Source organism: Antechinus flavipes, chromosome X, assembly GCF_016432865.1.
Source record: "Antechinus flavipes isolate AdamAnt ecotype Samford, QLD, Australia chromosome X, AdamAnt_v2, whole genome shotgun sequence".
Taxonomy (NCBI): domain Eukaryota; kingdom Metazoa; phylum Chordata; class Mammalia; order Dasyuromorphia; family Dasyuridae; genus Antechinus; species Antechinus flavipes.
The window spans coordinates 32,861,204-32,884,273 of record NC_067404.1 but is presented as its reverse complement, the minus strand read 5'-3'; the positions used below and the strand labels follow the sequence as shown (position 1 = coordinate 32,884,273).

Genomic DNA, 23,070 nt, shown 5'->3' with positions numbered 1-23,070 from the left:
GACCTAGAAGCATAATTATTAGAATTATATAATCTTAAGTCAAAACTCCCTAAACTATTTCATACATTTATAGAGAAAACCTAGGCTGAAGGGACTTAGAAGCATAATTATTAAAATTATATAATCTTAAGTCAAAATTCTCTAAACTATTTCATACATTTATAAAGAGAGCCTAGGCTGAAGGGACCTAGAAGCATGACCTAACAATGGGATTTTTATTAGTTCAGGATCCTCCCAAACAATACCAAATGTCTTTGGGGGAGAAGAAGCACTATAATTGATTCATTTCAATAATTTCATTTCATTTCAAATTTGAAATATTAAGTTGTTAATCTTCCTGAAAAAAAATCTCACTTTTTGTGATATTCTAACAAGAGTCAGCATAAAGAACATTGTATTTACACAAATGATTAAATTGTAAATTATTATGTATATTAGGTAGCCACTCGAATGTCACTCGGTGCATGTGCTTCTGTTCTGGAGTCCTTGATTGAAGAGCATTCATTTCTAGGATTACATATTATTGAAGTATTCCTTAACATTGGTCCACCCTTGAATTCCCTTTTTGGACATACTGGGAAGCATAGGGATGTAGCTTATCAGAGCCTTCTTTAAATCATGGTGCTTTTGCTCTTTGAAGCATTGGACATCTGCCCAAGCAGCTTTCACAAATTCTCTGCCTTCCAGATTTGTAACTTCTGCTGTTCTCCTTCATTTATTTGTTCCTCTAGTACCTTTATTCTGGCTTTTCTTTGCTCTGTGGTTTCTTGACCAGACGGTTCAGTAGTCATTCTTTATAGGGAGAGTGTTCTCACAGTTCCTGTGGTGAGTTCTTCACACTGTTCGTTTTATTTTTTGTTTTGTTCTGTTTTTGTGAGACATTTGGGGTTAAGTGACTTGCCCAGGGTCACGCAACTAGGAAGTGTTAAGTGTCTAAGGCCACATTTGAGCTCAGGTCCTCCTGACTTCAGGGTTGGTGCTCTATCCACTGCACCACCTAGCTGCCCGCACACTGTTGGCAGATCCTGAGCAGCCATCTTCAAATTATGCTGCATTAGTTCATGTTTCCTCCAGACCACTCAAATAGAAAAGACCTTTCTTTAGTTGATCTGCATAATGCTTTTCTTCTAAAACCTACCTTCTTAAACTGTGGTTTGTGACCCCATGTGGGGTCTTATAATTAAATGTAGGAGTTGTGAATTATGATGTATTTTCCTATCATAGATATATCTTATATATCTGTATATCCAGGGTCATGTTAAAATTTCTGGGGCAAAAAAGGGTCATGAGTGGAATAAGTTTGAGAAGCCCTGGTCTGAAATATCACAAATAGGAGTTGTTCATACATCCATATGATGTCCTGTACTCTGCAGTCCTTCCATTTCTGTTTCTATGGCACTCCACTCACCGAAAACTCTTCCATAATTTCCACGAGCTTTATAGACTCATAGAGTCAGTCTGCCATTCTGGCTCTTATTCAAAGAAGATGTGGAATGACAGGCTGTAGTTCATCACTAGAGTGTTTTAGCTTAGTAATCTTTTGTCTGGGTTTTTCACTCTAAATGTTTCATTAAGAGCTTTTAACCTGGAGTCTGTCTTTAGTTGGAGCTCTGTTTCATTCCTGCGTTAAAAACAAAGAGAAGATTTTGTCTTCAGAAAGGAGAAAATGTAAAGTCACTCTAAAAAAAAAGTTTTCCAAATCAATTCTTCATCTTTCCACAAACTCACCACCCGTGTCGTCTGCAGAGAGTTTATCTCCAAATGAATTCTGCCTTCTTGTCAAGCAGAGCTGGGACGGCAATGTGAGGATAGTGAACTAGGATGTAGTTTCTAAATAATTCAAATGTGCTCCACTATCTCCAAAGAGAACCTGTAAGAACAATGGCCATCGCATAATGTTCAACTGATTTTGTCCCATTAGGGAAAGCTTCTTGTATGTTCATAACATTTCTTCCCAACATTTTTTTTTTCTGCTTTTGAAACAGTAATTTTTATTTTCTTTGACCACAAAACTACATTCTGTCATCATGGCGTCCCCACAGCCTGTGAGCATCATGGCGTCCCAGAAGCCTACAAGCATCATGGTATTCCTGGAGTCTGCAAGCCTGCTCTCAGCCCCACTTCCTTTCCTGGCCACTTCCTCATTTCCAGCCTTTACTAAATTGGTGTCCAGGATCCCCAGATGCTAGAAGTCCCAGTAGCAGCTTGAGTGCTCCCTGTTCCATAGGGACAGAGTCAACTTGCCTTACTCATCTGATATTAAGGAAGCAACTGTCCATGTCAGAACTAAGTAGACTGCCCTCATTTGTAAAATGTCAAGGTCACATTAGGGCATTGCTCAGGTTTTTGACAGTTCAAAGTCCTCTGAACCTGTGAAATTAAAGGGAGGAAGATTTTGGCTTAACAGAAGTAAAAACTGCTGCTCAAAACAGAAAATTATCTGAACTTTCCAATTCTAAATCTGGGATTCTCTGGTTCTCTGTACACTTAGCCATGGGCTGGTAGAAGGACTAGTGTTTCTGCATGCGTGAAGTGAATTAATCATTGAAATGGCCTCCTGTTTCCCACTGGCTCTTCCCATTGTCCGTTGGCTTTAGAGGAGTATATTGACGCAGGTGAGATCTATCTCCAGAATAGCTTTTGCTAGCCAGACCAAAAACATGTCCATTGTCTGACAGAGGATACAGACAATTTCTTCAAAAAAAGACAGCTAGGTGGCACAGTGGATAGAGTACCAGCCCTGAAGTCAGGAGGACCTGAGTTCAAATCTGCTCTCAGACACTTAACACTTCCTGGCTGTCTGACCCTGGGCAAGTCACTTAACCCCAATTGCCTCAGCAAAAAAAAAAAAAAATCACAAATGAGGTTATCTATGGGGCCATTGGCAAGCTGGGAGCTGGAAATAGGTGACATGATTTGAAGAAGTAATCCATGGCTATGGGCAACATCCTTAAAACTGCAGCAGATCAGTGATAACTGACTTAATAATCATAATGAATATCTCTCCCAACAACTCCATGAGGAAGGTGCTATTATGTCCAATTATGCCCAGTTGAGGAAACAAGCTGAGAGATAGTTGTCCAGAGGCACATTAGAGCTAGTAAATATCTGAGGCACAATTCGAACTCAGCACCTCCAGACTCCAAGTTTAGAAACCTATTCACTCCGCCAGTTAGTTGTGTGGCTCAGAGAAGAATCTTTAGAACAGAAAGAGTCTTTATGGGTCATCTCACTGTAGCACATCTAGTTGTTTCCCTAAACTACTATTCCTATTGGGGAGCTGGATCCCCAGAACAACGCATCTATGTCCCTTTAGGGGTCTAGAGCACTTAAGGAATGGAAGGATCTTTTTCTAATTCTATGGTGCACAAGCCCAACCAATCAATGTGCTTCCTGACATGACTGTCAATCAATTATCAATTAGGCAGAATCCATTTGTTTTAAAGAGGGGTATTTCCTAAAGTGGTACAATAAGCACAATTGGTAGAAAACCATCTTTCTAGCTCCTTTAAATCCTTTTTTTGGAGGCCTCATTTACTATGGTGTAGTTCTTCCATGGGCCTTTTTGAGAACCTTGAATTTTGAGAATTATCCATTCTGTCTTTGGCTTTTGATGCAGACACTGCCATCAGCTGTTCCTGGGGTGTTGCTAGAACACCGATGGCAAGATTGGAAGACCTCTGGTTCTTCCTCCAAATTTCACAAAATCCTCCTTTTGTGGGGGAGGGAGTAAATTGAGGCAGAGACTGAGACCCTCTCAGTTATTTTCCTCTTCTGCATAGACTCCTTCTCAGGGGTTTAGTTGAGAGGCTGTCTCTTCCCTGCAGATCTCTCTAGTTTTGAACTAGCTTCCTCTAGTTCTCTGATTTTATTCAGGGCCCACGGGGTGTTACCAAATTTCCTCAGCCGTGCAATATTATTGTTCCAGTTGATCAAAACCTATGAGACCTGTTTTCATCTGGTTAAGGAAACAGTTTCTAGCCTTTAGTCACTTTCTTTATGTGGAGTGGGGAGGAGTAGCTTGATTGATTTCCACTCGGGGGGTCTTATATTGGTGCATATACCCCTTGGTGTATAAAAGAAGAAACCAAGAGCCAGACTAGTAAAGCAATCTGTCCAAAGTCACACGAGAAGACCAAGATTTGAACCCAAATGGATTGATACTAAATCTGGCAGTCTCTCATCAGACCATGATGCTTCACGGTTTACCTGTTCCCTGCGTGGTACTGCAGTAGGCCTCCTTTGCCTCTTTCTCCCAGGCCACATGCTATGTCAGCACTGCTGGTACTCTGGTGCACAATATCACACATGTTTGACCCACATGGGTCATCAGTAATGCAATTGAGAGTCTTCATAGCAAAATGATTTTGCACGCCCTCAACGACCTTTTCATGCTGAATTGTTATTTATGGTCATTAAATAACAAGGTCCATGACAATCTCTTGGATTCCAACACGCGTCCAGGAAAAGACAAGGTTGGGAAATTCACATCTTGTGACCTTGCCGCCGAGACCACGGACCAGCAACTGCTCCAGAATGCTCTCCGTCTCTTGCGTGTGTTAGTTAAGCCCTTAGTTTAAAAAAAAAATCAAAATGTCATCACGATAAGCTACTACATTTTGAGTCAGGTCTGCCAAAACTTCACTGGCTAAATGTGGAAATGAGCAGAGACGGTTTGAGTTAGAAAGACCGGTCCAAATGTTGTGTACAAAAGGGCATTTTCCACACATCCCCACAAATATTGCTTAGCAGATTATACACCCCACGGAGGCCTAATTTGGCAATGACATTAATATCCTGAGTTCTCCCCAGGTGTTGTGGATGACAGAGAGTGAAGAACAACTTCAGCCCATGATTTCATTTAACCTTCAGCTGCTCCTGTAGGCCACTGTAGCCAAAAAAAAAAAAAAGATTATCTGGAAGCTAACTGATGACAAATCACTCTGTGCTTGACCTCGCTGGTCCTTGGACACAAGAGGTAGTCCTTTGGAAAGCCTGAACTTGTAGGTATTCTACAGGGATGGCCTTGCAAAGTGATGAAGGATTGGGATTTGAGTGGAGTAATCACAGAGGATAAAAAGGCATGGAGACAGTGCCTATACCGAGGAACAGCACTCAGATCTCGCCCACTCTTGATGCTTACCTGTCATTCTGTGGCTTCGACTCTCCCAGCCTCTTGAGAGACAGTAATATCAAGGTGGGGATGGTGGTGGAAAGACACAGATAGACCCCTTCTTCAAACTGCTCTTTAAATGTCATGAAATTTGGGGGCACCCCCTTTATTTACCTTAATCCATGAGGATGGGATTTACCGAGAAACAGTCCTTCTGAAAGTCTCCCATAAATCCTCATAGTCTCCAAGTATGTTAAGAGGTTAAACTCCAAGGGTCACTTCAACAGCCAGAAGTGGTTTGCTAGGGGACGTTTGTGGTGACTGGAAAGATCAAGACGGTACCCATTAGCACTCGGTTCAAGTCAACATACCTCTATCAATCAATCAACATGCAGTTATTAACTCCCTACTATTTGCCAAGCAGTTCACTGCTGTTAGAGATACCGAGAGAAAAATGAGACTGTCCCTGCCCTAAAAAGAACTTAGATTCTAATTAGGGGAGATGACAGATATAGGGAGTAGGTAGTGAGGAAAGGGCATTATGTTCCCAGCTGTCACAGGGCTGGCGAATAGAGCCAAAGTCACACCTCTTTCAGTAGCAAAGGAAGCATTGATTTGATCATTGTTCCCCTGAGCAAGAGCAAAAGGTGGAGCAAAGAAGAAGAGCACTCATTATACATGTGGCAGGGAAGAGAGCAAGATGTCCACAAAGTAGGCCCCAAGGCCCCTTCTTTTCTTCTCTCTCTGTACTGTTACATTTGGTGATCTCATCAACTCCCACAGATGAAAATATCATCTCTATGATAAAGGTTTTCAGATCAATTTATCCAGCTCCAATGTCTGTCCTGATCTCCAGTCTTTCATCCTCCAACTGTGTATTGGACATCTAAAACTGGATGTTCCATAAACATATTTAGGTTGATGTGTCTAAAATTGAACTCATTATCTTCCCCAATAAAGCTTCTCCTCTTCTGAATTTCACTGTTTCTATTGAGGAGGCCACCAGCATTCTCCCAGTTACTTGTGATCACATCCTATGCTCAACTCCTCAGCTCTCACTTCCCACAATCACTTGCCACATCTTCTCAACTGTATCTTCATAATACTTCTCATTCATGCCCTCTTTCCTCTTCTGACCCCACCACCACTCTGATTTCGCTTCTCATCATCTCATGCCTAGACTATTGCAATAGCCTGCCGATTGGTCTCTCTGCCTTGAGACCCTCCCCACTCCCCAACTCTATTCTATCATCACAAACTGCAGATCTAAATATGGAATTCAGTAAATTCTGGTGGCTCCCCATTACCTCCAAGATCAAATATATATATATATATATATATATATTATATATATATATATATATATATATATATATATATATATATATAATATATCCTCCCTTTGATTTCTAAAACAATATATATATGTATGTATGTATAACCTTCCCACTTTTCCAGTCTTCTTCCATCGTCATTGGTCTTCTCCAAAAAGGAAAGACAAACTACTACTATTACTACCACTACTATTATTACTACTACTACTACCACTACTATTACTACTACTACTACTACCACCACTACCACTATTACTACTACTACTACTACCACCACCACCACCACCATCACTACTACTACTACTACTACTACTACTACTACTTCTACTTCTACTATTACTTCTACTACATGGGAATCTTCCCCGTGTTTACATAATACCAAAAGGATACAAACAGAACATACAAGCTCTCCACTCATACTATATGACTAGCCCATCTTCCTTTTCAATCATGTGTTTGTTTTGCCTTTATATCATTTCTCAGAATAATTTCTTACTGGGTACATGTCACAGCCTGATCACACTTACTATGCAACCCCTCCATTGCCCCTTGAGTGAGCCTCAGTTTCAATTGTTAAGAGGTTGCAATATTGATTCTCAACCATATAACAGCACTGGAAGGATGGCAAACATAAAAATGTTTGCTTCATAAAGAAGTTTGGCGTCAAAGAATTTAGGAAATTCCCAAAGGCAATGCAGCCTACTCTCCTTCTCCTTCCCCTCCCTCTCCTTCTCTTCCCCTTCCTCCTCCTCCTCCTCTTCAATGCTAGGCCCAGCTGGCCTCATGTGTTGTGAATAACCAAGATATATTGCTGATGGATTGCTCTATGGTTTGTCCATCCAACTTCATATTATAGTCTCGACAGTAGGCATTTATCATCTGCTTGGTTTTTCCTGTGTAGACAATTAAGTCAAAAATCATTTGAGTGATTGTGGATCTCATTTATGAGACTTTGTAGTGTTCCAGGGCTTGATGCAATCAGCACAATGACATCTATGAATAGGAACATCTGGAAAACTTCACTGTCTAGAGGAGATTTTGGATTTTATTGGATCTCCTCCATGACAGTGGTGAACCTATTTGGCAAGCACACGACTCCCTGTTTCATGCTTCACTTGATGCAAGTAATTAGACACTCATCATATAAGGTCATCTCTGTTATATCTTTCAGGTGATCTTAATAGGATTTGGACATCTGTAAGGAAGATACTTTTTTGGAGGAGAGTCTTTAAGGTGGCATTTTGTTCTGCCTGAATCAAATGCTTTTTTATACAGTGGGATCTTATATTTTTTAAATCTTCAGCCAATTTTGTTATCTACATTATTAAAATGTGATCTACTGTAGAATACAGATTTGTCAAAGCCTGTCCGTTCATTACTAATGCTTTCGTCAAGAATGTCATTTGACATATGTGCCAATTATTTTCATAAAATATTACATAGATGGAAAGGTAGGCGTACAGTTTGGTGTTCTCTCCATTATCTCAATTCTGTAAAAATAAGATTTTTCCTCCATATATTATGTATTTTTATTTCTTTTAGATTTCTTGAGAGTGGATTCCTCAATGCTCTGAAAAAAACTGCACCATATCCAGCATGCACTTCCTCTGATACACTTGGTTGAATCCAGCTGCTTTTCTCATTTCTATTCTAAAAGAACATTTTACCTCCTCAAAGAACACTTCCGGGATTGTGATATTGGACTCCAAATGTGGTAGCTCCACTGTCCTTGGTGGTGAAAAGAATTTATCATAAAAACTTCTTTACAGATCTTTTCCATCTTTCATCTGTATCTTGTCCTCCTTCCATTTTCCTCCTTCTATATCCTTGGGATCACTTAATCAGGTTAATTGCCAAGCTCTTTCTAAATTTGTTTTTCATTCCACTGCTTCTCACTATTTTATGGAGTGATGTAGCCCATAATCTTCCTCTGCCCTTCTCCATAATATTCTAAGAATGGATTTATATTCCAAACTGATCTTGCCTTTGGCTACCATGTCTCTCTGCTTACCAAGTGGCTCGAGGGTTTTCTGACTGAAGGACTTTTTTAGTCTCTTGTGGTTTTTCCACAATAACAATTGACTCACCTTAGTCAGATCTATACAAAAGTACAGCAATGTCCTTTCCTCCACCCATTATTTTCATTTTCAATGTCAATAGCTTACTCAAGTCAAGTTGAAGTTGTTTTAATTGCATACCATTATTTTTTTTCTCATTTTCATTCTTTTTCAAGCTTTAAAATTTTGGCCTTCCCTCTAATATATCAGAGGGCAGATGGTAGATAGACAAATGGTTCAGGAATGACTCAAATCAACGATAACACTTTGCTTCATGTTAACCTACACCTTTCTTTTTTTTCACAGTCTGGTTTGCACTTTACTATTTTTTAAAATTAAATCTTTTTATTTACAAAGCATATGCATGGGTAATTTTTCCAACATTGACCCTTGCAAAACTTTTTGTTCCAAATTTTCCCCTCCTTCCCCCCTCCCCCATTTGGAAGGTATACACCTTTCATTTTTATGATGTTATTTGATGTTCACTGTGTTTAGCATCCTCCAAATGATTTTCTTGAAGAAGGTATTCATAGAGTCAAGGCTTTTATGTGATCTAAAATATTTAGTCTTCCTCATTTCTTACTTCTGAACCATGTTTTGCACTGTCCTCATCTGTGTTTACTTCTGTATTGAAGTATATATTTTGACCTAATTTGGGGGTGTCTTAGTGAGTTCTTTATAGAACTTCTCCACCTCTTCATTCTCAGGTACCTTGCAGCCCTGGATGCTGATGGAGAGTTAATTGTACTCAGTAAATTAATTCAATGACCAAGTGATCATTCTTTCTAGCTAGCCCATAATTACTTATTGCTGACCTCCTGGTGGGAGTGTTATCATGCTCATATTCTAGGGAATACGGCAGCAGTTATCAGTTTCTATCCATGGACGACTTTCAGGAGGTGTGAAGATCTTGTGAACCATGTATTCCACTCCCAAACCTTCTCCTAGAATCAGTGGGATTAATGGGATTAAGATATTGATGAAAGTGTGTTGGATTTTTTGTTAAGCATTTTGTTAGTTTATGTTAGAAATAAAGAACTTAGGATGAGAACTAGAAGGAGCCTGAAGACATACAGTTCTGAGGATTTTAAGATTCATCTCCAGATTCTAAGGAGCAATTCTAAATCTCCAGTTGTAAATCTATAATCCTATTAATCCTCATTTCATAGAGGAGGAAACTGAAACTCAGAGATTTGCCCAGTCATTTGTCCAGTATCAACACAGCTAAAAAGTGAGAACTGAGGTCTCCAAAGTATCCACTGACCAAAGTCTCCAAAGTGGCCACTGGGGTGGACCAGGCCACTGCTCCCCCATATTACAGGTTTAAATAAATAAATAAATAAATAAATAAATAAATAAATAAATAAATAAATAAATAAATAAATAAATAAATAAACAGGACAGAGCTGATGCTAACTGAAATAAGCAGAACCAGGAGATTATTATACATGGCAACAACAAGACTGTACGATGATCAATTCTGATGGACATGGCTCTCTTCAACAAGGAGGTAGTTCAAACCAGTTCCAATTGTTCAGTGATGAAAAGAGTCAGCTACACCCAGAGAGAGGACTGTGGGAACTGAGTGTGGACCACAACATGGCATTCTCATTCTCTCTGTTGTTGTTTGCTTGCATTTTGTTTTCTTTAGCAGTTTTTTTTTTCCTTCTTGATCTGATTTTTCTTGTGCACAGGAAGAGTTACAACATTTTCCCTACTGAGACAGCAAGATCACTGTATAAATATGTATCCACATATTGGATTTAACATATATTTTAACATATTTAACGTGTATTGGATTGCCTGCCATCTAGAAGAGAGGGTGGGGGGAAGGAGGGGAAAAGTTGGAACAGAAGGCTTTGCAAGGGTCAATACTGAAAAATTACCCATGCATATGTTTTGTAAATTAAAAGCTTTAATTTTTTAAAAAAGGAAAAAAGAAAAGAAATATATATGGATATTGCTTGGGCTTATTTGTTCCTAAGAGTCAGGGATTAGCATTCCCTATTTGTGCTGGTGTGATTGAGCACTCTATCCAATAGCATGGAGCTTTCAAGAAAAAATGCCAGACTCCTTATACTCCTCAAAGAACTTGCCATCTCTATCCCCAAGCTCTATACCCACACGTCTTGTGGACGGTAATGGTGATGGAGTGGTTGGGTCTGTGTGGGTTTATCTAATCGGTCTCTTGGTTTGGGCCACACCTACAAGGGAAATTCTGTCCTTTTCCCTTCATGTTGCATTTTGATGAAATCCTATTGGAAGGCAGCTAAATGGCTCAGTAGATAAAGCACTGGCCCTGATATCAGAAGGACCTGAGTTCAAATCCAGCCTCAGACACTTAATAGTTCCTAGCTGTGTGACTCTGGGCAAGTCATTTAATCCCCAATTGCCTCAGCAAAAAAAAAAAAAAAAAAAAAAAAAAAAAAAAAAAAAAAAAAAGAAAAGAAAGAAAAAAGAATCCTACTGGAATAGCATAATAGAGTTGATGGCCCAAAGATAATTTAACTGTACATAGTTCTTGAGGCATATAGTGGAAGCATAAGAAATCAAATCCTTGTGTAAAACTTTTCCCAGAGACCAGCAAGGATTAGAGGTCTATTGTTTAGAAGAAATAATAGAGCTTTTTGCCTGGTTCTCTTCGGTTTTAGAAGAGTTACAACATTTTCCCTACCAAGGCAGTAAGTGGACTTTGACCTGAAAGAGAGTGGACAATGGCAATGATGTGAGATTGGCTCAGGCTCTGGCCAAGGTCCTGATGCTGAACTGTTCCAATGACAAGTTGAACTGAGTGGTGATTACCAGTGCTTTCCCCCCGTGTAGCGAAGATAACCTGAGCTGTGCACTGGGGACATTGGGATAATAGAAAAGGGCAGTTCAAAAAAGTCTACTAGGGCCCATTGGACAGGAAGAGATGGGTGTTGGGCTGCTACCGGGCTTCTTATAGAGGAGACCGATGACAATCCACTCCATGCTCATATACAATTATCTGCTTTCCACTTTTGTCCATCCCTACTGGAGAATTGGGCAAGGGGAGAGAAAATGCTTCCTATTTGCAGACTTAGAGACTAACAGTAGACTTGCTATCTCTGTAATAGTTATTTTGGGTTTTCCTGTTATGCATTTGAAACCATATTCCAATTAGCTAGCTATCAAAATTGTGCCAGGCTTACTTAAATTATGCAGGGAGATTGAGGAGGGGTGGAGATGGCTCAAAAAATGTTCTAAATTATCAAGTTTTGTAAACTCAATGTGATTTTTTTTGCACCAGTGAATACTGGATAGAGACTTTGAGAGCCAGACATTTAATAGTGCTGAGAGCTTGTGAGAGAAAACAGGAAGGGGGTAGAAGAAAGGAGAAGAGAAGGAGAGGGGAGGGGGAAAGGAGGTCAGGGAAAGAAGAGCAGAGAAGAGGGAGGGGGCAGGAAGAGACAGGAGAAAAGGGGAGAGGACAGGACAGGAACGCAGAAGAGAGGGGAAGAAATGGGAAGATTAGAGAGAGAGAAGAGGAGAGGAGAGGAGAGGAGAAGAGAGGAGAGGAGAGGAGAGGAGAGGAGAGGAGAGGAGAGGAAGAAGAGAGAAGAAAAGGAGAGGAAAGAAGAGGAGAGGAGAAAAGGAGGAGGAAGAGAAGGAGGAGGAAGAAGAAGAAGAAAAAGGAAGAGGAGGAGAAGGAGGAGGAGGAGGAGGAGAGGAGAAGGGGGAGGGAGAGAGAAGAGGAGAATTGGTATGACACAAGTCATTTGCCATGAAGGAAGTTAAACAAGGAAACCCAAGCCATCCTTTTTTACATATTGATTTGGAAGAGAAAGCCATGCTTCAGAGTTGCCAGATGAGCTGCCCACATGAAAGGAGAAGTAGAGAGTTCTTCGGGCACATACAGCAAGAGCCTCAAGCTCAGGGGAAATTGGTCTCTTGGCCTGGCTTGCTCACCTGGTCAGTTACATATTAAAATAATGACCATTTGGATTGGGGACTTGCAGCACTTCCAACCCCCAGCCCTGCCCCAGGACCCAGGTAGCCCTTAACCAGGTGTGCCAGAAACCAGGAAGCTCCAGAGATGCAATTCAAGTGCTTAGACTTAGACTTGCCTGTGGGAATTCCAATTCCGTTCCACTCATGGCTTCCAAAGGATCAACATCCACTCAGCTGAGGGAACTTGGAATCCAAGTCAACACTACATTTCCCAGTTACTTGTCCCTGTACTTTGTTCCCTGGCTGAGACCTGTGCTCCTGCCCCTTTCTGGCTTGCTGGCTCACCGGCCTGGCTCGGCTCACCTGCCTCGGTTTACCTCTCTTGGCATCTGTATCATGAACAGAGGCTATAGGATAGGCTACAGCACAAGGAGCTAGGCTTCTTGCCTCCAACAATTTCCTCCTTGCTTTTTTTTACTCCCTGTGCTTGCCCTTTTCTGTTTCTTTGGTTCTTTTCAAATCCTCTTTTGGTCACGGAAGCTTGGTCACTATCTCCAGCTTGCCTCTTCATCCTCCCTTTTGCTAACCCTGAGCCCTTTTCCTGCCCCATTCGTCACAGCAAATAGGAGTGGGATGAGCAAAGGCTGAGGAGGAGGGGTTCCTCCTGCTGGAGGCCAGGCCACAGGCCACTATTCACAATGATCAGAACGAGTTGATATTTTTAATAAATTATCAGCTAAGACTGTGGCCAACAGCCTAGACCTCTAGGAGGTAAAAGTGATTTCCTCCAACAATTAAAGGAGTACCATCTTCAGAAGATCTCCGAGGGGGGATGTACGATAGCTCCTAATCCAGGTCAACAGCTGCAGCGTCCCAGCTGGTCGAGGATGTCATGTCCTGTCTATATGTGTTGCCTATCCAGCCACATCTGCACAGCTGCAGATCCAGCCAAGTCAGTAAATACAGCACTGGGAGAATAACAGCTCACATTCAAAAAGCATTTTGTAGTTTAAAAACACCTTACACACATTCACTCATCGGATTTTTACCCATTCGTTTATGGTCTTTCCTTATTCAGTCATGTTTCAGTCACTCCCATCTCTTTATGATCCTATTTAGGGTTTTCTTGGCAAAGACACTAAAGGAGTTTGCTGGTTCCTTTTCCATCTCATTTGGCAGATAAGAATACTGAGGCAAACAAAATTAAAATGACTTGCCAGTAAGTGTCTGAGGCCAGATTTGAACTCAGGAAGATGAGTCTTGTGATCCTAGAACCGGCATTCTACCCACTGCAGCACTCTTCCTTTGTGTTAGGTAGTGTAAGTAGTGTTCCCATTTTACAGATGAGGAAACTGAGGCTCACAGAGATCCCAAGTTACATGCCCAAAGTCATACATCTAACAAATTATCATCTAGACTTGGACCCAGATGTTTTTACTCTAATCAATCAAAAACCATTTATTAATTTACTACCATATGACATATCCTAGGGCTGGAGGGATACAAGGGAGAAAATGAAAAAAGAACTTCCTTTCAAGGAACAACTGTTAACTCCTCTGTCTGGTACTCAAGCCTTTTATAAGCTGGCCCCAACCTACTTTTCTAGTCTCGTTTTCCTGGACACTATGGTCCAGGCAAAATGGCCTTCCCACTATTTCTTAGAGGGGAGACTAACTCCTACCTCCACATATTTGCACTGCCTGTCCTCCATGCATGGAATATGTTTTCTTCCTCATCTCCCCTTCTTAGAGTCTGTAGTCTCCTTTAAGATTAAAGTGAAACACTACTTTTTTTCCTAATGAAGTTTTTGTGAATTATAAAAAATCTAGTTTCTCTGTCCTCATCTCTCCCCTCCAGTAAAACTAAACAAACCAAAATCTCTGTGTCAAATGTGCATTGCCAAGGAAGAAACATATTGATCATGTCCAAATAATAGATCTCCTTCTGCACCCTGAGTCCCTTACCTCTCTGTCAGGAGTTGGAGAGCATGCTTCATCATGGATCCTCAGATTGGCCATTGGGCAGCCAGGTCGTACTGCGGTGGATAGAGTTCCAGTCCTGGAATCAAGAAGACTCAACTTCCTGAGTTCAAATCTGACCTCAGATACTTCCTAGCTGTGTGATCCTGGGCAAGTCACTTGCCTCAGTTTGCCTCACTTTCTTCATTTGTAAAATGAGCTGCAGGAGGAAATTACAAACCACTTCAGTATCTTTGACCAGAAAATTTCAAATGGGGTCATAAAGAGTTGGACTTGACTAAAAAAATGACTAAACAACACACTGGTTGGTCATTGCACTGATCATAGTTTTTTAGTCTTTCAAAATTGTTTTTAAATTTACAAGTTTGTTGATATGGTATACATTGTTATTTGGTACTGGCTAAGAGTAGTTGATCAGTGCAATAGGTTAGGTTCACAGCACAAAATAGTCAATAACTATAGCAATCTAGTGTTTGACAAACCCAAAGACCCCAACTTTGGGGATAAGAATTCACTATTTGACAAAAAACTGTTGGGAAAATTGGAAACTAGTATGGCAGAAACTAGGCATTGACCCATACCTAACATCACATGCAAAGATAAGGTCAGAATGGGTTCATGATTTGCAAAAAGAGTGATATTATAAGCAAATGAGAAGAAAGGAGAGTTTACCTCTCAGATCTGTGGAGAAGAAAGGAATTTGTGACCAAAGAAGAACTGGAGCTCATTATTGAACAGTAAGTAGGTAATTTTGATTATATTAAATTAAAAAGGTTTTGTACAACTATTTCAAAGTCTGATTCTTTTTGCACAGCAAAATAACTGTTTGGACATGTATAGTTATATTGTATTTAACTTATACTTTAACATATTTAACTGAGTAAAATTTATAAGAATTCAAACCATTCTCTAATTGATGAATGGTCAAAAGATATGAACAGACAATTTTCAGATGAAGAAATTGAAACCATTTCTTTTTTTAATAACTTTTTATTGATAGAATCCATGCCAGGGTAATTTTTTTTACAGCATTATCCCTTGCATTCACTTCTGTTCCGATTTTTCCCCTCCCTCCCTTCACCCCCTCCCCTAGATGGCAAGCAGTCCTTTATATGTTGAATAGGTTACAGTATATCCTAGATACAATATATGTGTGCAGAACTGAACAGTTTTCTTGTTGCACAGGGAGAATTGAATTCAGAAGGTAGAAATAACCCGGGAAGAAAAACAAAAATGCAAGCAGTTTATATTCATTTCCCAGTGTTCTTTCTTTGGGTGTAGCTGCTTCTGTCCATCTTTGATCTGAATTAACTCTTTTTATCGAAGAGATCCACTTCCATCAGAATATATCCTCAAACAGTATCGTTGTTGAGATATATAATGATCTCCTGGTTCTGCTCGTTTCACTTAGCATCAGTTCATGTAAGTCTCGCCAGTCCTCTCTGTATTCATCCTGCTGGTCATTTCTTACAGAACAATAATATTCCATAACATTCATATACCACAATTTACTCAACCATTCTCCAATGGATGGGCATCCTTTCATTTTCCAGCTTCTAGCCACTACAAACAGGGCTGCCACAAACATTTTGGCACATACGGGTCCCTTTCCTTTCTTTAGTATCTCTTTGGGGTATAAGCCCAGTAGAAACACTGCTGGATCAAAGGGTATGCACAGTTTGATAACTTTTTGAGCATAATTCCAGATTGCTCTCCAGAATGGCTGGATGTGTTCACAATTCCACCAACAATGTATCAGTGTCCCTGTTTTCCCACATCCCCTCCAACATTCCACATTATCTTTCCCTGTCATTCTAGCCAATCTGACAGGTGTGTAGTGGTATCTCAGAGTTGTCTTAATTTGCATTTCTCTGATTAATAATGATTTGGAGCATATTTTCATATGTCTATAAATAGTTTCAATTTCTTCATCTGAGAATTGTCTTTTCATATCCTTTGACCATTTATCAATTGGAGAATGGTTTGATTTCTTATAAATTAGAGTCAATTCTCTATATATTTTGGAAATGAGGCCTTTATCAGAACCTTTGATTGTAAAAATGTTTTCCCAGTTTATTGTTTCCCTTCTAATCTTGTCTGCATTTGTTTTGTTTGTACAAAAACTTTTCAGTTTGATATAATCAAAATTTTCTATGTTGTGGTCAATAGTGATCTCTAGTTCTTCTTTGGTCATAAATTCCTCCCTCTTCCATAGGTCTGAGAGGTAAACTATCCTATGCTCTTCCAATTTATTTATAATGTCATTCTTTATGCCTAGGTCATGAACCCATTTTGATCTTATCTTGGTGTACAGTGTTAAGTGTGGGTCAATGCCTAGTTTCTGCCATACTAATTTCCAATTTTCCCAGCAATTTTTGTCAAATAATGCATTCTTATCCCAGAAACTGGTGTCTTTGGGTTTGTCAAACACTATATTATTAAAGTTATTGGCTGTTTTGTCCTTTGAACCTAACCTATTCCATTGATCAACTAGTCTATTTCTTAGCCAATACCAGATGGTTTTAGTAACTGCTGCTTTATAATATAATTTTAGATCTGGTACAGCTAGGCCACCTTCATTTGATTTTTTTTCATTAATTCCCTTGAAATTCTTGACCTCTTGTTTTTCCATATGAACTTTGTTGTTATTTTTTCTAGTTCATCAAAGTAGTTTTTGAGGAGTCTGATTGGTATAGTGCTAAATAAATAGATTAATTTAGGTAGTATTGTCATCTTTATTATATTTGCTCACCCAATCCAAGAGCATTTAATATTTTTCCAGTTGGTTAGATCAGACTTAATTTGTGTGTAAAGTGTTTTGTTGTTTTACTCATAAAGTTTCTGATTTTCCCTTGGCAGATAGATTCCTAAATATTTTATACAATCAGTAGTTACTTTAAATGGAATTTCTCTTTGTAACTCTAACTGTTGGGTTTTGTTAGTGATATATAAGAATGCTGATGACTTATGTGGGTTTATTTTATATCCTGCAACTTTGCTGAAGGTGTGGATTGTTTCTTATAACTTTTTGGGAGAGTCTCAGGGGTTCTCTAAGTATACCATCATATCATCAGCAAAGAGTGATAATTTGGTTTCCTCATTGCCTATTCTTATTCCTTTAATCTCTTTCTCAACTCTTATTGCCAAAGCTAGCATTTCTAATACAATATTAAATAGTAACGGTGATAGTGGGCACCCTTGTTTTACTCCTGATCTTATTGGGAATGGTTGCAGTTTGTCCCCATTATATATGATGCTTACTGCTGGTTTTAAATAGACGCTACTGATTATTTTAAAGAAAAGTCCATTTATTCCTATACTCTCAAGAGTTTTTAATAGGAATGGATATTGGATTTTATCAAATGCTTTTTCTGCATCTATTGAGATGATCATATGGTTTTTGTTAATTTGATTATTAATGTGGCCAATTATACTGATAGTTTTCCTAATATTGAACCACCCCTGCATTCCTGGTATAAATCCTACTTGATCATGATGTATTATCCTGGGGATGATTTTCTGTAGTCTTTTTGCTAATATCTTATTTAAGATTTTACCATCAATATTCATTAGGGAGATTGGTCTATAATTTTCTTTCTCTGTTTTCAACCTACCTGGTTTAGGTATCAGCACCATGTCTGTGTCATAAAAGGAGTTTGGTAGGACTCCTTCATTCCCTATTTTTTCAAATAGTTTATAAAGCATTGGGGCTAATTGTTCTTTGAATGTTTGGTAGAATTCACATGTAAATCCATCTGGTCCTGAGGATTTTATTTTTAGGGAGTTGATTAATAGCTTGTTCTATTTCTTTTTCTGAAATGGGACTATTTAAGCAATTTACTTCCTCCTCTGATAATCTGGGAAGCCTATATTTTTGGAGGTAGTCATCCATTTCGCTTAGGTTATCCAATTTATTGGCATAAAGTTGGGCAAAGTAACCCCTTATTATTTCTTTAATTTCCTCTTCATCTGTGGAAAGTTCTCCTTTTTCATTTTTAAGCCTGCTAATTTGATTTCCCTCTCTCCTTTTTCTAATCAGATTTACCAAAGGTTTATCGATTTTATTGTTTTTTTCATAAAACCAACTCTTAGTTTTATTTATTAGTTCAATAGTTTTTTTACTTTCTATATTATTAATTTCTCCTTTTAATTTTAGAATTTCAAGTTTAGTAATTGATTGGGGGTTTTTAATTTGGTCTTTTTCTAACTTTTTAAGTTCCAGGCCCAATTCATTGATCTTCTCTTTTTCTATTTTATTCAAGTAAGCCTCTAAGGATATAAAATTTCCCCTTATTACTGCTTTGGCTGCATCCCATAAATTTTGATATGATGTCTCATCGTTGTCATTATCTTGAGTGAAATTATTAATTGTGTCTATAATTTGCTGTTTCACCCAATCATTCTTTAAGATGAGATTATTTAGTTTCCAATTACTTTTTGGTCTATTTACACCTAACTTTTTGTTGAATGTAGTTTTTATTGCATTGTGATCTGAAAAGAGAGCATTTACTATTTCTGCCTTCCTGCATTTAATTTTGAGGTCTTTATGTCCTAATATATGGTCAATTTTTGTGTAGGTTCCATGAACTGCTGAGAAGAAAGTATACTCCTTTCTGTCACCATTCAGTTTTCTCCAGAGATCTATCATACCTATTTTTTCTAATATTCTATTGACCTCGTTAATTTCTTTCTTATTTGTTTTGTGATTTGATTTATCTAAATCTGAGAGTGCAAGATTGTGATCTCCCACTATTATAGTTTTGCTGTCTATTTCTTCTCGCAACTCTCTTAACTTCTCTTTAAGGAAGTTAGATGCTATACCACTTGGTGCATATATGTTTAATACTGATATTGCTTCATTGTTTATAGGACCCTTAAGCAAGATATAGTTTCCTTCCTTATCTCTTTTTAATTAGATCAATCTTTGCTTTTGCTTGATCTGAGATAAGGATGGCTACCCCTGCTTTTTTGACTTCACCTGAAGCATAATAGATTCTGCTCCAGCCTTTTACTTTTACTCTGTATGTATCTCCCTGTTTTAAATGTGTTTCCTGTAAACAACAGATTGTAGGGTTCTGACTTTTTATCCAGTCTGCTATCCGCCTCCTCTTTATGGGAGAGTTCATCCCATTCACATTTACAGTTAAAATAACCAATTCTGTATTTCCTGCCATCCTAATACCCCCAGATTATACTTTTCTTTTTCTTGCCCTCCTTCCCTTCTTCCCTAGTATTAAACTTATTGGTCCCACTAACATCGTGCAGTTTTCCCTCTTTAGTATCCCTCTCTCCTCCCTTTGAATCCCTTACCCTTTTCTTGTTCCCTTCCCTTATTACTCTTTTTCCTTCTCCCTTTTCCTCTCCCACTTTTTAATGAAGTGAGAGAACAATCTCTGTTAAAAAAAATATGTCAATTGTTTCCTCTTTGAGCCAACTCTGATGAGAGTAGGATTCACACAATGTTCCTCCCTCTCTCTAAGTTCCCTCATATATGATAGGTTTCCTTTGCCTCATTGTCGCATGTAGTTTCCCTCTTTTTATCTCCCCTCTTCCCTTTTTCTGACACTATCCCCTTTCCATTTCTACTTCCCTTTTTTATGTTATATCAGTAAAATCAAATTATACATATGGTTTTTATGTATATCCTCAACAGAAATACAGTTCTCAAGAGTTCCTTTTACCTTTTTCTACTTCTTTTGATTCCTGTTGTTGGAGATCAAATTTTTTGTTTAAGTCTGGTTTTTTCCTTAGAAACAGATGGGATTTCTCTATTTCATTAAATGTCCATCTTCTTCTGTGGAAAAAAATGCTCAGCTTAGCTGGGTAGTTTATTCTTGGCTGCATTCCAAGTTCTTTTGCCTTTCAGAATATCTGATTCCAGGCCCTTCGATCCTTTAATATTGAGGCAGCCAGATCTTGCGTGACCCTTATTGTGGCATCTCGGTATTTGAACTGTTTTTTCCTGGCTGCTTGTAAAATTTTTTCTTTAGTCTGAAAATTCTGAAGTTTGGCCACAATATTCCTCAGAGTCTTTATTTTAGGGTCTTTTTCCTAAGGTGTTCGATGAATTCTTTCAACGCCTATTTTCCCTTCCAGTTCTATTACTTCTGAGCAGTTCTCTTTGATGATTTCCTGTAAAATAGTATCTAGGCTCTTTTTTTCATCATAATTTTCTGGTAGCCCGATGATCCTCAGGTTATCTCTCCTAGATCTATTTTCCAGGTCTGTTGTTTTTCCAAGTAAATATTTGACATTTTTTTCCAATCTTTCATTTTTTTGGTTTTGCTTGACTGATTCTTGAAGTCTCAATGAATCAGTCATTTCTATTTGTTCAGTTCTGATTTTTAGTGAGTTATTTTCTTCATTAGCTTTTTTTGCTTCTTTTTGTATATGTCCAATTGAGTTGTTTTGCTCTATGGAAATTTTTTCCATTTCACTAATTTCTTTTTTTAGTGAGTTATTTTCTTTTTCCAATTCGCAAATTCTGTTTCCCTGCACTTCTTGGGAGTTTTTTACCTTTTACAATTCACATTTCAGGAAGTTGTTTTCTTTTTCCACTTTATCAAATTTTTCTTTTAGTGAGTTATGTGCCTTTTCTGTACTCTCTTGCATAGCTTCTCTTTCCTTTCCCCATTTCTCTTCTAGCTCTCTTTTAAGGTTTTGAATAGTCTCTTCTAGGAGAGCCTTTTGTATTGGAGACCAACAATTGTCTGGAGACTGCTATTAGTCTCTTCAGGTTTGAAAAGCTGTTCTCTTTCTGTGTAGAAACTATCAATCGTTCTTTTGATTTTTTTACTCATTTTGTTAAAGCCTGTAAGGTCTGCCTTCAGAGCCAGGAGGTTACCAGCTTCCTCTGCAGAGCAGTGAGAGGTATATGGACAGGTAGCTGTCCTGTCGACAGGCTACAAAAAGCAGCGAGGTACTGGAGTGCTCTGGGAAAGAGTTCCCCACCCCAAAGTAACTCCGGCCCTGCGGCCGGGCTGGGAAAGTGCCCTTCAAAGAACCCTGGCTGTGTGAGATAACGTCTGCCCTGGGGCTAGACACTGAGCAGTGAGAGTTTCACTGCCCCAAGCCAAACCCTGCCCTGGGGCTAAGGGTATTAGCAGCTGAGCAGTGAATGGAGTTGCAGGGACGGGAAGTGTCTGCCCCGGAAGCACAGTCAGCTGGGGAGGTTCTATTGACCCAGGCTGAGCCCCCCACTCTCCCGATTAGAGGCTGCCCAGGCTGTGCCCCTTGGCCGTGCAGATTAGTAACTGCCCCCGCAAAAGCCCCGAACTGCAGGATGTGGCCACAGGGCTGCAGTAAGGTCTGCCTGAGTCACTTCCGGGTTTGAGGGGTTACAGCCAGATCTCGTTAGGTTCTGGGGTTAAAAAAGCTCTGTTTTAGGCTTTAATTTCTCTGCCAGTTTACTGCTTTGTAATCAAGGCAGAGCCGTTAGCCTATAGCAGAGTCGTCTCTAGAACTTCTTTAGCCACAGAGATCACCCCTCGCCCCTGGTCTGCTCAGGACGCTAGCCTCTCGCTGACTGTGCTCGTCTGTTCCTGGCTCCTCAGGACAAACCTTTCCTGGGAGCTTCCGGATGGACTTCGGCTGGTAAGTTGTAGTGCTTCTAATCTTCATGAACTTAAGCAGTGAAGAGTTATTTTTGAGGCTGGATTAAATAGTTGGTTATGAGGGTAATGAGAGGAGCTTAGAGAGTTGTGTGTGTCTGCTCCGCTATCTTGGCTCCGCCCCCCAGCGAAACCATTTCTAGTCATAAGAAAAGGTGCTCTAAATTACTATTGATCAGAGAAACACAAATTAAGATAATGCTGAGGTATCACTACACACCTTTCAGATTGGCTGACAGGAAAAGATAATGATGAATGTTGGAAGGGATGTGGGAAAATTGGGACACTGATACATTGTTAGTGGAATTGTGAATGAATCTAACTATTGAGAGCCCAAAGGGCTATCAAATTGTGTATAACCTTTGATCCATCAGTGTTTATGCCTATATTGGATTTACATATATTTTTACCATATTTAACATATATTAGATTAGTTGCCATCTGGGGGGTAGGGGGAAATTGGAATACAAAGTTTTTCAAGGGTCAATGTTAAAAAATTATCCTTGCATATGTTTTGGGGAAAAAAAGTTCAATACAAAAAAAAATGTTTTTTTTCTCTTTTGTCAATTTAATAGATGTGACATGAAAGTTCAGAATTGCTTTAATTTGTATTTCTATAATTATTAGTTACTTGAAGTCTTTTTCATGTGGACATAGATAGCTTGAATTTCTTCTTTACAAAACTGCCCATTAACATCTTATGACCATTTCTCAGTTGTGGAATGGCTCTTGCTCTTACAGATTTGACTCAGTTCCCTATATATCTTGGAAATTATGGCAGAGTCAGAGAAACATGCTGCAAAATTTCTACCCCAATTATATTTTTCTTCTAATTTAATCTGCAATGGTTTTGTTCATACAAAAATTTTTTTTTTAATTTTAGGTCATCAAAATTGCTTATTTCAGATCTTTATTCCTTATTCCTTATCTTCCCTTATCCCCTGTTTGAAAAGAAATTTCTTCTTTACTCCTCTAATTTGTTTATGATGTTACCCTTAATATCCTAATCATGTATCCACTCAGAACTCACCTTGCCATACAATATAAGATGGTGGTCTATACCTA

At 39.0% G+C, this 23,070-nt stretch overlaps 1 pseudogene; it reads right to left on the bottom strand.

The window, feature by feature from the left end:
* Positions 1-513: 513 nt before the first annotated feature.
* The window catches only part of LOC127543118 (sorting nexin-4-like), a 105,337-nt pseudogene continuing 82,780 nt past the window's right edge, over positions 514-23,070 (bottom strand).